The following is a 16,421-nucleotide window of genomic DNA, read 5'->3' as shown; positions in this document are numbered from 1 at the left end:
GGTTGGTGGCCTAGTCTCTGGGAACTCTGAGAAGTCAAGGTTAGTTGATACTGTTGTTCTTCCTGTGGAATTGCCATCCCCTTCAGTTTCTTCAATCCTTCCCTTAACTCTTCCATAGAGTCCCCGACTTCAGCCCGATGGTTGGTTTTAAGTATTATTTGTATCTCCCTCAGTCAGGAGCCTCTCAGAGAACTAGTAGAGCCACTCAAAGAACAGCCATGCTAGGCTCCCATCTGTAAGCATAATATGGCATCAGTAATACTGTCAAGTTTTAGTGCCTGCTCATGGGTATGAATCTCAAGTTAGACCGGTCACTGGATGGCCTTTCTTCATGTATCAATATTTGCTTCCCAGGCCTTCTTCTTTCTCAGAGTATCCAGGTCCATTTTGCATCTGGCCAGACTGTACAGAGAGAAGTTTAGAAAACAATGGATGGACACAGAGAGGATCTTGGTCTTCAGCGAGTATGCTAGAAAAGAACACACACTTAGGAACAGCTGGGGAGAACTGGTTCAGTTTAATGGGATGCAGAAGAGAAAAGGGTATTTATGCCCCTGGGGAGGTTTCTGGGGCAAGATATGTGTGGTCTTGTACAATTGGCAAAGACAGGTGTGTTGGAAGATGCTTCCTCTGAATATACATGGGTTGTTGGGTGTCTGTGTTGGGACCTTATAAGGTCAAACAAGGAGTGTAGCCTGATCACTGTCAGGGTAATACATTCTTACTAGAGTTGATGATGGGAGAGGTGACTTTATGGAGCCAGCCAGGTCGGGAGAAGGTAGGAAGCCAATTCCTGCTGTCCTCATGTGAGGTATCCTGGTTGAAGTACTCATCTAACCTTCTTCATTAATTCTGGGTCATTATAGTCCTAAAAATATTGTATTTGCATCATGTCTTTCCCTCTAGATCACCCAGTGCACTCTCTCTCTTAGACACATGTTCTTTTCTAAATTATACCACACACACACACACACACACACACACACACACACACACACACACACACGACACACGGGATTTCTCATATTATTCGTAAATCTATATTTATCTGGCTATCACCACCACCTACACATACATTTATACATATGTAAGTATTAATGCAGCCTACTAAGTAATTTTACTATCATTTACACATGTGCTGAGCTCTTGCTATTGATATAAGGAAGATTCTCTCACATGAAATCTCAAAAATATGGTCATCTGAACATGACCTGCACAGTGATATTAGTTAAGATGTCTCCTTCACAGGAGGCTAAAAGATGGCAGCAAAGAATGTACAGTAGCCATGAACTACTGGCAAGCCAAGTGGAGAAGGAGTATTTTGATCATTACATTTAAAAGACATGGAAAATTCAAAATGAAATATGTGAAGTAAAATTGAGAGAACAAAACTGATCACTGGTATTTGCTTAGTCATTAGTGATCTGTGTAAATGTAGCTTTGTGCAAGCACAGCTTTGAAGTTCAGTTCTAAAGGGTTTATGAATAAATAGGATAATTAAGCATGAAGATTACAGACAAACATGCTGAGGACATCTGGCTCAAAGTAAAGTTGAGGAAAACAAGGCTACACAACAGAAGAGGTTATAAGTAAAGGTTTTCCTTGAGTCCTGTAGCAAGGTTCACTAATAGGCCAGTTTTGCACTTGAGAGGAAAACTGAGTGTACAGGAGGCAATTTAGTCGCTGGGACCAGATAAACAGCACTTTGTGTCAGACTCTACTTTTGTCCATAATTAATCCAAAGTATCAGGATTTGTGTGTATCCTATTGGCTGCTTCATAATCTTAAACTTCATTCTTTCCTGCATGGGGATTAGGGTAATATTCAGAACAGGTATTTATGGATATATCTCTTGATAGGGTTTTTAAATTATTGTCATGCTAAAATAGGCACTCTTTTAAAATAATCTATAGCTTTTCAGGGTGGCTCTATTTCAGTTTATTGATGTACTTATTGTCTTTGATATTGGAATATAGTACTTGAAAATGTACTGCAGTGGAGAATTTTGATGATAAAATAAAAAACATGAACAGGAAATGAAGCATTTAAGACAGACATTTAACATAATTTTTGAATGTTCATTTTCCTGATAAAAATAATAAAATGAGTTTATATATATATATATAGTCATCAAACAGCTTACTATATAAGGCTTCTAATTCCAAGCATTAATTTATCAGTTTTACCTTGCAAAGTGACTCATGTGGTGAAGATTTAACCTAACTTGGAATTTTGTTCTGGGTCCGTAGATGCATTTACTCATTTAATTGTGTGTACTTCTCAGTTATATGCACTTAAGTGCAGTATTATTTTCATGGATTCATTATTTTTTAAATAAAGGAGAACAAAATAAACCAAGATCTCAGTGCAAGGCTGATATTTTGACTTTATATAGAATTTAAGGTTTTGTTGAAATTATTAGGTACATCATGGGGATTTAATTATCCTTAGATTTATAATGTATGACTCATTACTTTCATTTACATATGAGAACATCATAACCAATTTAGGAAATGCTTTTTGTGCACATGTCAGTGGCAGCAACGTGCAGCTTCTGTTATGAAATTCAAATCATTTAACAGTTTTGAGTCAAAATATCAGATGCCTCTTATATCTCTATCTTAACAATGACAAAATAGAAATTAATGTGGTATGTGCCCTGTCTATATTACATGGTAATTAGTTCCTTGTGGATTATAACCAGGAAATTTAGATTGACATTATTCTGTCTTTAAGACCAATGAAAAGATCAAAGAGGATATGATGGAATCCATACTAAAATTTGAAAAGTAGTGTTTTAGAGCATTTGAACTGAGATAGTATAGCTAGAAATTCTCTGCTCTCTCTCTCTCTCTCTCTCTCTCTCTCTCTCTCTCTCTCTCTCTTTCTCTTTCCCTCACTCCCTCCCTCCCTCTCCCTCTTTTTCTCTCCTTTTTCTGGTAGTATTTGGATCTTAAAACATTATTTTCTATGAAAATCTTGAAATTATTTCATAGAAATGCAATCTAATACTTTCTTATAGATAAGACACCACCAGTGTTCCCTGAATTGTCTCTGTTGAGACACCCTGTCACATATATAGCTTAGCAGTGCAGCAGTGTTTGCCATGGTACTGGAAGAGTGGGAAGAGTGGGAAGTTTCTGTGACTTACTCCATTCACATAGCAGGGTGGAAGACTAACATTTCTAAGAAAGGAAATAATGGAAAAGCAGAGGAAATCAGAAGGTTTACAGTAACTGTCACCCAAGAATGAAGCTATATGCAATTTCTTGATGTGTGGCCTTTTTAGCTATTTAAAAGGTAAAACTTCCCAGGGCTCCTAGGGAGAAAAGCCAGGGAGTAGAAAGAAAGGAAGCAAAAAGGAAAGAAAGAAAGAAAGAAAGAAAGAAAGAAAGAAGGAAAGAAGGAAAGGAGAAAGAAAGAAAGGAGAAATAAAGAAGAAAGAAGGAGGAGGAGGAGGACGAGGAAGAGGAAGGAGGAGGAGGAAGGGGAGGAGGAGGAAGTGGAGGAGGAAGAAGAGGAGGAGGAGAAGTGCTTGCCATGAGGTTGAGCATAAAGAGGCATAACCAAGAGAATTCTCCAGGAGGACAGACAGCTACAGCAAAGTGAGCCAAGGAAAGCCTAAAGACAAGTAATTCAGTGTGTGTAGCCAGGAAGTAACTAGATAACATAGAAGATTAGGAAGATTTGCTCAGTTATTGTCCTTAAATCTTGCTGAATGAATCAACAGACCTCTTCTGCCTAGTCATTGGCTCCATAGATAATTGGGGTACATTCCTTACACCACATTGATACAGGGGGTTCTTCAATATTCATTACGATGTTCATGTCTGGACTGTAACTAGACCTCATGGCACAGAAATCACCATCTGAATATACAGTGCACAATATCAAACCCCATCTTCCCATTTTAGTGCAATAAAGGGATTTTTCTCTTATATTAATAAACTATATACAATAGAACAAGTATAAAAATTATGGTATGTATCAGGTAAATATTACATTCACAATGTCCAGTCTATTGTTTTTGGAAACTTTAGAGAAAGTATTCTATTTTGTGATCCATCTTGTTGACTTTGGAGTTCTGTATATAAGTTATTTTCTATCAAGACTTGCATTTGTCAACCAAAAAAACTACTTAGATCTAAAATATATCTCTTTAAAAGACTTCCTTAAATCCAAAAAATCCTAAGCTTGCCTTAGGACAGAGTGTTGCCCAGCTCCCTTAGGTCTGAGGACTGTCAGCTAACTCACAATTCTACCCTTGGCCTGTTACCAGTACAGAATGGCTGGCAGTGATGGGATTGGAGGAAGATGGTGGGAAGGCTGCAGGCCTGTGTGGTGGACTGTGACGTGGTATATTGCCATTAAAGAGTCTGCAAAAGTGGGTGATCAAGCTGATCGAGTGGGTGATCCTAGAGGACGCTGATGAAGGGCATGGATAGTCTAGACTTCTTTATTAGTGATGAAGCAATAGAAAAGCCCACATATGCAACAAAGTGGCCTATCACTCATAGTAGAGTTGAAGACTGGAACTTGATGGAAAGGTTTGTGGAGCATATGACTTTTAAATATTGAAGGACAAAACTTGCAGATCATTACTTTCCTTGGATTGAATTGCCACTGAATACTTCAGAATGCAGGGAATATACTGCTGAAATAGTGTTTGAGTCCTTCAGTTTTCCAGGCTTGTACATTGCTGTGCAGGTCATTCTTGCCTTAGCTGCATCCTGGACCTCAAGACACTAACTGGTACAGTAATAAACAGTGTCATTCCTAAGTAATAAACTTATGTCATAAGCAATAAACTTATGTCATTCCTGTGGCTGAAGGATATGTTTTCGGCAGCTGTATGAAACACATTCAAATCACAGAAAAATATATAACATACTTTATACTGTGAGACCGAGAAGTAGAAATCCCTCCAGAACAGTCCTTGAAGCAGTGAAGGTAAGCTACAGCTATGTATGCCCAGATTTAGTAAGAGTTTACCAAATATGACACAGGTAGGTCAAATTGGATCAAACAATACCCTGGAGTCAATGACATCACAAAGAAAGAGTTCTCTATTGATGTTGGCTACGAACGATTTCCTGGGACCTGAAATCTTTTTCCATCCATTGAGAATCTAGATGTTACACAACCTCTCTCAGAAGTTGTAGGTGAAATCATTCAGAATTGCCCCGTTCATGTCCAGCATCCTTTCTACAAGAACATTGTCCTCTTCGGTGGTTCAACCAAGTTCAGGGACTTTGGACATTGTTTGCAAAGATATTTGAAGAGAACTGTAGATTCCAGGCTAAACTTGAGGAGCAATAGGTTGAAATCCAAGCATATTGATGTACAAATTATTACACATGCAATGGTGTGCAGTCTGCTTTGGAGGGTCAGTGCTGGTTCCACACCTGAGTTCTACCAAGTATGCCACACCAAAAAGGATTGTGAATAAGTTAGACATAGCATTTGTCATCACAATCCAGTGCTTGGAGTCATGTCCTACAGTTGATTTTTTGTTTATTGGGATTAGGGGTTTGTCTGAATTGATGGTTCTGAGGTTTTTAAACAAACATGATCATACAGGAATGTTTGGTGAGTGTGTCAACATGCAGATGTAGAAGAGAGCCAAAATTATTGTTTTCCTTTAGGTTGAATATTTTAATCTTATGTGTATCAAAAAAGAAATGGGTTTAATTTCTTTCTTTGCCCTGATATTTTGTCTATTATTGGCTTACACAGTGTGCTGGGCTCTGTGGGTGTGGAGAGAGCTCTGTAATGCCAAATGGGGCACTGCTGAATGGGCAATGCTGGAACTTGTTTATGTTTCATACTTCTTTATAATTTGAGGAAAAAGGTCATTGAAAAACTGCAGTATTGAAAGGAAATAAGGTGACCAAGGAAAAGATGAATTCAATAAGCAGCCTCATGGAACTTGGTACACACTCTGGTTCCCAGTTTCCTCGAGTTGTTCCACCCCTCTCTGGCCCAATGGTTCTCTCTGAAAACACTTGGATGTAAGAAGCTAGGAAACTGGAAAGTGAAATAATATTTAAAATGTAATTAAAAAGCTATCCAATAAAAAGTCAACACACAATAAAGAATCAAATTTTTAAAAGGAGAAAAGAAGAAGAAGGAGGAGAGGAGGAGGAGGAGAAGGAGGAGGAGGAGAAGGAGAGGGAGAAGAAGAAGAAGAAGAAGAAGAAGAAGAAGAAGAAGAAGAAGAAGAAGAAGAAGAAGAAGAAGAAGAAGAAGAAGAAGAAGAAGAAGCAGCAGCTAGTCTCATAGGTTAACCAATGCCTGCTTCTGGTGGTTACTTACATTGTTTCTTGCTTTAAAATAAAGACAAAACTGTTGGACCAGTATTGCAATTTTGTAGAGTTATGTCTTATTAAAGCAATAATGGATCATCAAAATTGGAATATTTAAGGCCTAATGCCATTCTAATAAAGGCATAAATTTCTTTAAAAAACTTTAAGCTTAATTAAAAGATTACAACTATCTAATCTTCAACACCATTAGAGACCAGAAAAGGAAATACTATTGCTTGAGTGGGCAGGAAATATAGAACAAGAAGCTTCCAAAACTGTAGAAATGACAGCTGGCTAGACAATCATCCAAGACTTCTCTATAATGTTGCAGCAGCAATGTTCAGCCTTCTTGCCCAATATATCACAGACTTTTGTTTTCCATGCATGAATTAGGAAGGAATTACCTACCTTGTACTTGCAAAGCTTGTCAGTGACTTCCTTGTGTCCTGTTTGTCCAGTTTGTCAATTTTAAACAGCATTTTATCTACAATACCTTTGTTTTTGCTCTGAATTTAGCTTGTATGGAGATTCTTCCTTCTGCATTGCTCATCTCATCATCTTTCTTGAAATAGAATGGCAAGAGTTGACAAGTCTCATTGAAAAATCAGAACAAAGCAAAACAAAAACAGCCCTTTTAATAGCTAATCATCTTTAAATGCCCTGTTTTGTGGCTCTCTGAGGTTTGGGGGAGTCATCTAATTAAGAGTATCTAATTTGGTAAATACTTGTTTTCATCTATTTGCTATCTGCTCAACTCTGAAAAATAAATCTTTCAGTGATTAACTACAAGAGTAATTAATAACCAATCAGCAAAAGAAATCGTTCTCTGCTATTTGTTTGAGCACATGAAAGGCATCAAACTTCGTTTAGAGTGTTCAACCAAACTAAAATATAATTTTTCATTAATGACATATGAAAGGATGGAATGTAGTAAGTCCTGTAGCCAACAAAATTTATTGGCTATGCAGATACATTCATGGCTTAGCCAGTCTCAGAGCCATTCCCATGTAAAGGGATCAGCATTCATGATACCTGCTTTGTTTTTCTTTCTGGTTCCTTTCTCTATGTCTGTAGCCAAGATTGTCAAAAGTTCACTCCTGATCAAATCTTGGTTTCATTAATTTTGAAGGAATGCATAGTTTTTTCTTTTCTGGTTGAAATGAGACTATATTATCTTCCCTAATGCAATATATATCCTCTCTTCCATTCTGAGAATATCACATTCATCACACATTTATGCTGATCTAGTTCAGCAGTCCTTTCTAAAATCTAGTGCTTTTCAGCTGCTGTGCTATCTGTCTCACAGGCATTTAAAAAAATTAAAGTCAATAAAACATTGTCTATACTATCTTTGGGAGATTCCATATTCCCCTTCTGTTCTTTGAGCACTTCCTTTAAAGTTAGATCTCTATATAATTACTTGACCTATAGGAATGTAACACATATTTGAAAGATTTTCTATAACATATTGTCTAAAAAATTGTTGAATTGTAAATGGATACACATATTGAAGTGTAATCAGCTTCGGTCTCTAAAGGCATTTCAAGATAGGCATATATCTAATTAATGCTCAATCTCAGAATCAGCCTTTTCAGAATTTAAGGCCCCTTGGAATTCTGTACACGTATCGACTGTATGATGCATTAACATATGCACATTTTTTTTATTTCTCCAAACTCTCGAAAAACAAACTTATGAGCTGTTGTGAGACATTGCTCTAGGTAGCACCATTAAGCAGAACATAGAATTTTTAAAAATTAATTATATTTATTTACATTTCAAATGCTCTCTCGTTTCCCAATCTCTGCTCACCAACCCCATCTTCCCTCTCCTTTGATGCTCCCCCACCCACTTCCACCTCACCCCACTTGCATCCCCCTTCTCTGGGGACATCAAGTATCCACAAGACTAAGCACATCCCCTCCTACTGAGGCCAGAGAAGGCAATCCTGTAACACATATGTAGCAGGAGTCATGGACCAGCCCATGTATGCGCTTTGGTTGGTAGCTTAGTCCCTGGGAGCTCTGAGGGATACAGGTTAGTTGATACTGTTGTTCTTCCTATGGAGTTGTCATCCCCTTCAGCTCATTGAGTCTTCCATAGTGCTTCCTGGGCTCAGTCCAATGGTTGGCAGTAAGTATCTGCATTTGTCTCAGTAAGGTGCTGGTAAAGCCTCTCAGAGGATAGCGTGCCATGCTGCCGTTTACAGGTACATCTTGGCAATCAGCAATAGTGTCAGGGTTTGGGGTCTGCAAATGGGGTGGATCTCTGGATGGCCTTTTCTTCAGTCTCTGCTCCTTTTTGTTTTTTTTTTTTTGTCCCTGCATTTCCTTTAGACAGGAACAATTCTGGGTCAAAAAATTTGAGACGGGTGAGTGGCCCCATCCCCCACTGCTAGGCATTTCAGCTAATATCATCCCCATTGGGTCCTGGGAGCCTCTCACATACCTGGCATCTGAGACGTTCTAATGGTTCTACCCATCCCCCCACTTCACACTGGCTCATATTCTATTCATTCTCTTGGCCCTCTGGGGTTTCTCTGCTGTGTCCCCCCATACCTGATCCTGCTCACCTTTTTCTTCCCCCTCCCCTCTACTAAGTAGGTCCCTCATAACTTCTGCCTTCAGTGCTTATTTTGTTTCACTTCTAAGTTGAATTGAAGCATCAACATTGGGTCCTCCTTCTTGTTAAGCTTCATGTGGCCTGTGAGTTGTACCATGGATATTCTAAACTTTTGACTAAAAGGCACTTATCAGTAATTACATACCACATGCCATTTTGGGTCTAGGTTACCTCACTCAGGATTATATTTTCTAGTTCCATCCATTTGCCTGCAAAATTTGCGAAGTTGCCATTTTAATAACTGAGTATCATCCCTTTGTGCAAATGAATCACATTTTCTAGAGCCATTATTTGGTTTAGGAATATCTTCGGGTTATTACAAGTAAGGCTACTGTAAATATAGCGGAACACTGATCTTTGTGATATGGTAGAGCATCTTTTAGGTATATGTCCAGGAGTGGTATAGCTGAGTCCTCAGGTAGAACTATTTCTAATGTCTGACAAACTGCCAGATTGATTTTCAGAGTGGTTGTACCAGTGTGCAATTCCACCAGCAATGGAGGAGTGTTCCTCTTTCTCCACATCCTTGCCAGCAACTGCTGTTCCCTGAATTTTTGATCTTGGCCATTCTGATTAGTACAAAGTAGAATGTCAGAGTCGTTTTGATTAGCATTTCCCCGATGAGTAAGGATGTTGAACATTTCAAATTTATCCCCTTTCCTGTTTCCCCAAAAGAAACCCCCTAACACATCCCTCCTGCCCTTGCTTCTATGAGAGTGCTCCCCACCACCACCCACACACCCGCTCCCTCACACCTCCCCACCATGGCATTCCCCTACACTGGGGCATTAAGCCTTCCCAGGAAGGAACAAGGGCCTCTCCTCCCATTGCTGTCCAACAAGACCATCCTCTGCTGCATATGTAGCTGGAGCCATGGTTCCCTCCTTGTGTAGTCTTTGGTTGTTGGTTTAGTCCCTGGGAGCTCTAGGGTATCTGGTTGGTTGACCTTGTTGTTCTTTCTATGGGGTTGGAAATTTCTTCTCCTCCTTCAGTCCTTTCTCTAACTCCTCCACTGAGAATCACATTCTTAGTCCAGTGGTTGGCTGTGATCATCCACCTCTGTATTAGTCAGGCTCTGGAAGAGCGTCTCAGGAGACAGCTATATCAGGTTCCTTTCAACATTCACTTCTTGACATCCACAATACTGTCTGGGTTTGGTGACTTTTTAGGTATTTTTTAGCCATTCAAGATTGCTCAGTTGAAGTCTCTTTTTAGCTCTATGCCCCATTTTTTTGGTTTACTTAATTTTTATTAGATATATTTCTTTATTTGCATTTCTAATGTTATTCCCTTTCCCGGTTTCCTGTCCATAAGCCCCCATCTCCTCCCCATCTCCCATATGCGTATTCCCCCATCCATCCCCCTTACTACCCCCATATTCCCCTGCACTGGGGGTCCAACCTTGGCAGGACCAAGGGCTTCCCCTTCCACTGGTGCCCCAACAAGGCTATTCTCTGTTACTTATGCAGTTGGAGCCCTGGGTCAGTCTTTCGATAGTGGTTTAGTCCCTGAAGCTCTGGTTGGTTGCCATTCTTTTCTTAAGGGGTTGTGAGCTCCTTCAACTCTTTCAATCCTTCCTCTAATTCCCCCAAGGGGGTCCTGTTCTGCACCCCATTTTTAATTAGGTTATTTGGTTTTCTGGAGTCTAACTTCTTGAGTTCTTTATATATTTTGGATATTGATGTAGAGTTAGTAAAGATCTTTTCCCAGTCTGTAGGTTGCTGTTTTGTCCTATTGACAATTTCTTTTGCCTTACAGAATTAGGTCCCATTTGTCAATTTTTCATCTTAGAGCCTGAGCCATTGGTTTTCTGTTCAGGAAATTTTCCCCTGTGCCAATGTGTTCGAGACTATTTCTCATTTTCTCTTCTATTAGATTCAGTGAATCTTTTTTTATGTTGAGGTTCTTGATGCACATAGACTTGAACTTTGTATAAGAATATAAGGATCAATTTGCATTGTTCTGCGTGCAGACTGCCAGTTAGACCAGAAATAGTTGTTGAAGATGCTTTCTTTTTTTTCCACTGTATATCAGACATCAAGTGTCCATATGTGTCTGGTTTATTTCTGGGTATTCAATTCTATTCCACTAGTCAATCTGTCTGTGCCTGTATCAGTACCATGCAGCTTTTATCACTAGTGCAATTTTAACGAGGGTTGCATTGAATCTGTAGATTGCTTAAGATGGACATTTTTATGATGTTAATCTTACAGATGCATGAACATGGAGGATCTTGTCATCTTCCAAGGTTTTCTTTGATGTCTTTTTTCAGGGACTTGAAGTTCTTGCCATAGAGGTCTTTCACTTTCTTGGTTATAGTTACACCAAGATATTTTACATTAGTTGGGACTATTGTGTATAGAGGAAGGCTACTGATTTATAATACTGAATTAATTTGATATTCAACCACTTTGCTGAAGTTGTTTATCAGCTGTAGGTGTTCTCTGATAGAATTTTGGGGGTCACTTGCTTATGTATACTATCATATCATCTACAAATAATGATTCCTTGATTTTTCCTTTCCAAGTTATATCCCCTTGACCTTCTTTTCTTGTCTAATTGCTCTAGCTAGAATTTTAAGTACTATATTCAGTTTAGATTCTAAAGTCAGAATATTGTATCTTTATGGGCTGCCATTCTAATTCCTCAAGACTTTGTGGATTCTTATCACCTGTAATTGTTTGGCTTGGGACTGGAACAAGGGACTGAGAAACATATTTTACACAACCAAGCTGATCTGGCTTCTAGGCTCTCTCAGCATGTCTCAGTCTCTTATTGGCACATCCTGCCCCCACCACTGAACTTTCTAGCCCAGAGGCAGCACTGCTCTTCCCTTAGAGCCTCTTCCCTATATAATGCAGGCATTTTGGTCTCTCCCTCTTCCTCTTCTTTCTATTCTTCATCTCCTGTTCTTCTCTCTCTGCATTCACATCATTTTTCTCTGTCTCCTCTCCTTTCTTCTACCCCTCCTCATGGTGACTTCCCTGGCCTTCCTTGGAGCCAGTAAACTTGCCTGAGAGCTTCTTCCCAATAAACTTGCCTTTAATACAGTCTAATCTGGCTTGAATTGCCAAGTGCAGTACTAACTTTTCAGTAACTAACTCTTTTTTGCTGTCACTATAGGTTTCAGATTAGATTCATAGATAGATTCTTTATTCTGATTTAAGTTCTCTGATCTCCAGTCTATGGCCTGTAACCTTGCATTCTATTTCTCAATCCTTTCCTTATCTAAGTCTGCTTTATTGTGATCTTTCTGAAAAAGGATGTACAAAATTGTAATCATTACTGAACATCAAGTACTTTCATGCTGACAGTCAAATCGAAACTATGATACACGTGCCTTTTTCTATGGTGTTTTCCATTTATTTTATATGGAACATATCTTTCTTTTTTAATCTAATTTTCTCCCTTCTCCGAAGACCTTTTTCCTTTCTCTGGAAACTTCACCTTATTTTTCTTTCCTTATCCTTTCTCTGGAGACCTTATTTTCTGTATGTATTACTTCTAAGCTCTTACTTCTTTCTAAACTTAATATCTTTTTCTCTATATAATTTTCTCTAAATTCTTTCCTCTGTGGCATTCTTAAAAAAATATTATTTAATTTTTATTTAAAGTCTCCATTTTACTGATTTCAAATCATTTTTATCTGTTTATGATATTTTATAGCCATTGTTTTTTTTCTTAAGCATGAAAGTATAATTACAAACATTTTTTTAACCTTATTGGAAGTTTCGCTGTGTTTGCATTTCTTCTGTGTTTCACTCTGCTTCCCCCTTGCTGTGACTGGCCACGCCCCTTTCTTTTCCTTCTCAGGATGACAGGTTTCTGCCTTCTGCGTGACTCTGGCCTTAGACTGGTTTTTGTTTGTGTTTCTATGTTGGCTAGGACCCAAGTCCCAACCCAGCTGCAGCTTCCCAGGTCATGCCAAATCTCTAACTTGTGGCTTGCCACCTTAGTTCCACCAGCTCCTGGACCATGCTCACTGGATGCCTGACTCCACTACCACCACCACCACCGCACCCCCTTTCCCCCAACCAATGACCCTAGTCTGCTTGCAGAATTCAGTTGGCTCTGTCATGTAAGTTAAGAGTGGTAGTCAGCCTCTGCACAGGCTCTGCTCTTCACTGAGGTTCTGTGTCACCTCTGCTCCATGGGCTACAGGTGAACTGTGCCAAGTTAGGAGTGCAGGTTGGTTAGATCCTGCTGCTGTGGTCCTAATGACAGGTACTCATTTTTGTACCTGCTCTTCCCTGCACCCATCTACCTGCTTAACTGCACCTGGTCTGCTTGAGAAACTGTGGTTGCTAAATAACCATCACCCCACACCCCCATACACACTTCCTTTACCTTTCTATCCTCCCACCTCCACTACTCACCCCCACCCAACCCCACCCCTTGGTCCACTCTACTGCTTCTGTACCTGGCTTTCTGAGCCTACTAAGGCCCTATTGCTTGGATTTCTGTCTAATGGTGTGTGCCAACTATAGAATGAACGTTAAAAGGTAGCAGTTTTTTCTAACCTGGCTAGGTCCCGAATATTTGAGACCAAAACCTATTGATTTGTCCAACAAGATTTAAGCACAATAACAGAGCAGATATTAATAATTCTTCATGCTATCTAGCTACTTCCCAGCCACAGGCTCTCAGTTACTTGCATCAAGTCTCTCCTTGGTCTGCTCTGGTGCAACTGTCTGTCCTCCTGAAGAACTCTCTTTGTGATTCTTACTCATGCCCTACCTTAGGGCGACCTCTTCTTCGCTTCCATGGTGACCTGTCTCCTGCTTCTCTTCCTGAATGGCTTAAAAAATTATCAGGTTGTATTCACATGGGATTTATAATATGTGTTACACTGATTTTGAAATAGATTCTAAAGGGTTCATTTACTTCCAAAGAGGCTAGCTAACAAAGGTTCCAAGTTACCAGATTCATTTACCAGGTAAAGTCAACTGCAAATGGAAACCAGTGAGCAATACTCCTTTATGAAAAGTTGAGTAAATAAACTAGGAAGCACTGTCAATCTCTAGTTACACAAGTTGAAACTATTATATATAAGTAAGCAGAGAGTAAAATTTATTGTATTGAATATTGAGAATGTTCATCAGTAGATTGAGTGCACATATAATTAATTACGTTTAAGATCAAAAATTTCATTTCCAGTTGGTAATTTTTGGATGAAATATTTGTATAATATGCAATTATGGACATAGCTATCAAATAATCATCTTTGGCTTTATATTCATCTTCAAACTATTTTCAAAATTATTTATAAATAATTGATTTTATTTTGTGTTTCTTAGCTTTCGTTACCATAACAGAATACTTGAGATAATCTACTGGAAAGAAATAGCTTGATTGTGGTTGACAGACAGAAATCCAGTCCAAAATAGATTATGCTGATTATTTAGGACTGAAAATGTGCTGAAGACCACTCACTCACATTGTGAGCAAGGGAGAAATATAGCGGGCAGGGAGTTTGTTTTTACTTTCTTCTTTTGCCAGAGGGAAAAATATATATTGTGGACTAGCAAGTGACTAATCAGAGAAAGTGCTATCCATTTGCAAAATTCTCTTCTTCAAATATGCAAGATCCTTCTGTAATCTATTACTTATACATTAAAAATAATTCTTTACATTTCATAGCACCTAGAGATGTCAATGTTTTACTGTACTGTGTTTCTAGCATACTCAAGGTGTTAGGTAAGCAGAATTTTAAAGTACATTATGTGTAGTTTCTAGAAGCAAGACCTTTTAGATTGTCTGTCTTCCTGTCAGTAGAGCAATACAGAGAAGTGAGAAGCCATGTTGTCTGTCTTCATATATATTTGAGAAGAGTTTTGTGATAAGAAAAATCATCCATGTAATCTTGTGGTGGAAAAAGCATGTTTTATTTTTAGCATGTGAATTTCTTCGCCATACAGTGTTGACTCATAGTAGTTATAAGTGCCATACAATTAGAAAGACAATATCCATGACCATAGAAACCATGGGATGATACCTCCACATGTCAAGGACTATAATGCTCATACACATTGCTAATATCAGGGTTCTCCATATGGAGCTCTTTAATAGAAACATAGTTAAAGATAAAATGCTTTGAAACCAAATGGTCTCCATAGGAAAACACATAAAACATTTGTAGTAAGTAGATATGAGCAGGCAATTATGTGTGCTTATTTCTATTATTTTTATTTATGTGCTGATTTTATGTCAGATACTTTTTATCCTGTGGTGAATCAAACTATGTAAATGTCTTTGCTAACATTTGCCATACTTTAATTGTATGGCAATCTTGACTCATCAGCATTGCTCAGGACTGTTGAAGTTAGGCTTTGGTTCTTCCTCCCAGCTCCATGCTCTCAGAAATAAGACTCAGACCAAAATATATTTACAAATACCTTGGCCATATAGTTAGGCTCTTCTCTGACTAGATCAGGACATAGATAACCGAATTATTTTAACCTACATTTTGCCACATAGCTGGCTATTTCTCCTCAGGTGTCACTTGCTCCTCTCCCCACGTCTTCCTGGGCTGAACTTCCAGGATCTGGCTCTATCCCAAAATTCTTTGTCTGCCCACATGTCCCACCTTCTATTTCCTGCCTAAGCCATAGGGCATAGGTTTTTAATTAACAGGTTATGAATGCATATAATACATAAGGTCTTTTCTACAATTCCCCATTTTAGTGCAATAAAACTATTTTTTCTTTCAAATATTAATTGAATACAATTATAACAACCATAAAAACTATTAGGTAAGATTTACATTCATGATGTTCAGCCCATCATATTTAGCAATTTAAAAAAATTCTATTATCTACCTTATTTTCCTATGTTTATAGTATTACAAAAATACAGAACTCTAAAGTGTTCCAGGGTCTGATGACACAGGAGGAAGATTTGGCTGTGGACACACAAACATAAATTTTAAAAAGTACAGTTTATTAGTCATGGGTTGGGTGCCATGTTTCATCTCTTTAATCTTTGCATTTAGGAGGCAGAAGTGGGCAGATCATTATGAGTCCTGATCCACAGAGAGGTGCAGCCAGCCAGGGATACACACTAAGGTGCTGTAAAAGAAGAAACAATCAATCAAGAAGAAAAGCATGGGAATAGCAGGTTCCTGATCCATTGCTGGTCATGCACATACTATGTGCCTGCCTCTCCCATGTTTGCTTTATGCAGTCCAGGTGGGGAGGGACTCCTAGTCACTCTCACTGGCTTCTTTCATATGTTAATCCCCAGGCCATTTACTGCAAATTCCCAGGCTTTGACATCAGCCAGCCCAACTTTCAATATCCATGTTGCTCAGTTTAATTCTGCCTCATTTCTTTCTCCACCTATCACGAGTCTTTACTCTTTGCCTCCTTGCAAATTTGAAATGACTTCAACCAGTAGCTTGATAGATAATGAGCACATTGAGGTTACACAGTGCCCAGTTAAGATCATAAAGTTGATATGAGTAGATTTGTGTTTGGTAAGAAGTACATTTCCATA

General features: G+C 38.7%; 1 pseudogene; it reads left to right on the top strand.

Moving 5' to 3' along the window:
- Window positions 1-4,285: 4,285 nt before the first annotated feature.
- Actr3-ps1 (actin related protein 3, pseudogene 1) lies at window positions 4,286-5,506 on the top strand (annotated as a pseudogene).
- Window positions 5,507-16,421: the final 10,915 nt, after the last annotated feature.

Source organism: Rattus norvegicus, chromosome 2 (genome assembly GCF_036323735.1).
Source record: "Rattus norvegicus strain BN/NHsdMcwi chromosome 2, GRCr8, whole genome shotgun sequence".
Taxonomy (NCBI): domain Eukaryota; kingdom Metazoa; phylum Chordata; class Mammalia; order Rodentia; family Muridae; genus Rattus; species Rattus norvegicus.
Note: the sequence above shows the minus strand (reverse complement) of the source record. Positions and strands in the feature narration are given on the sequence as shown.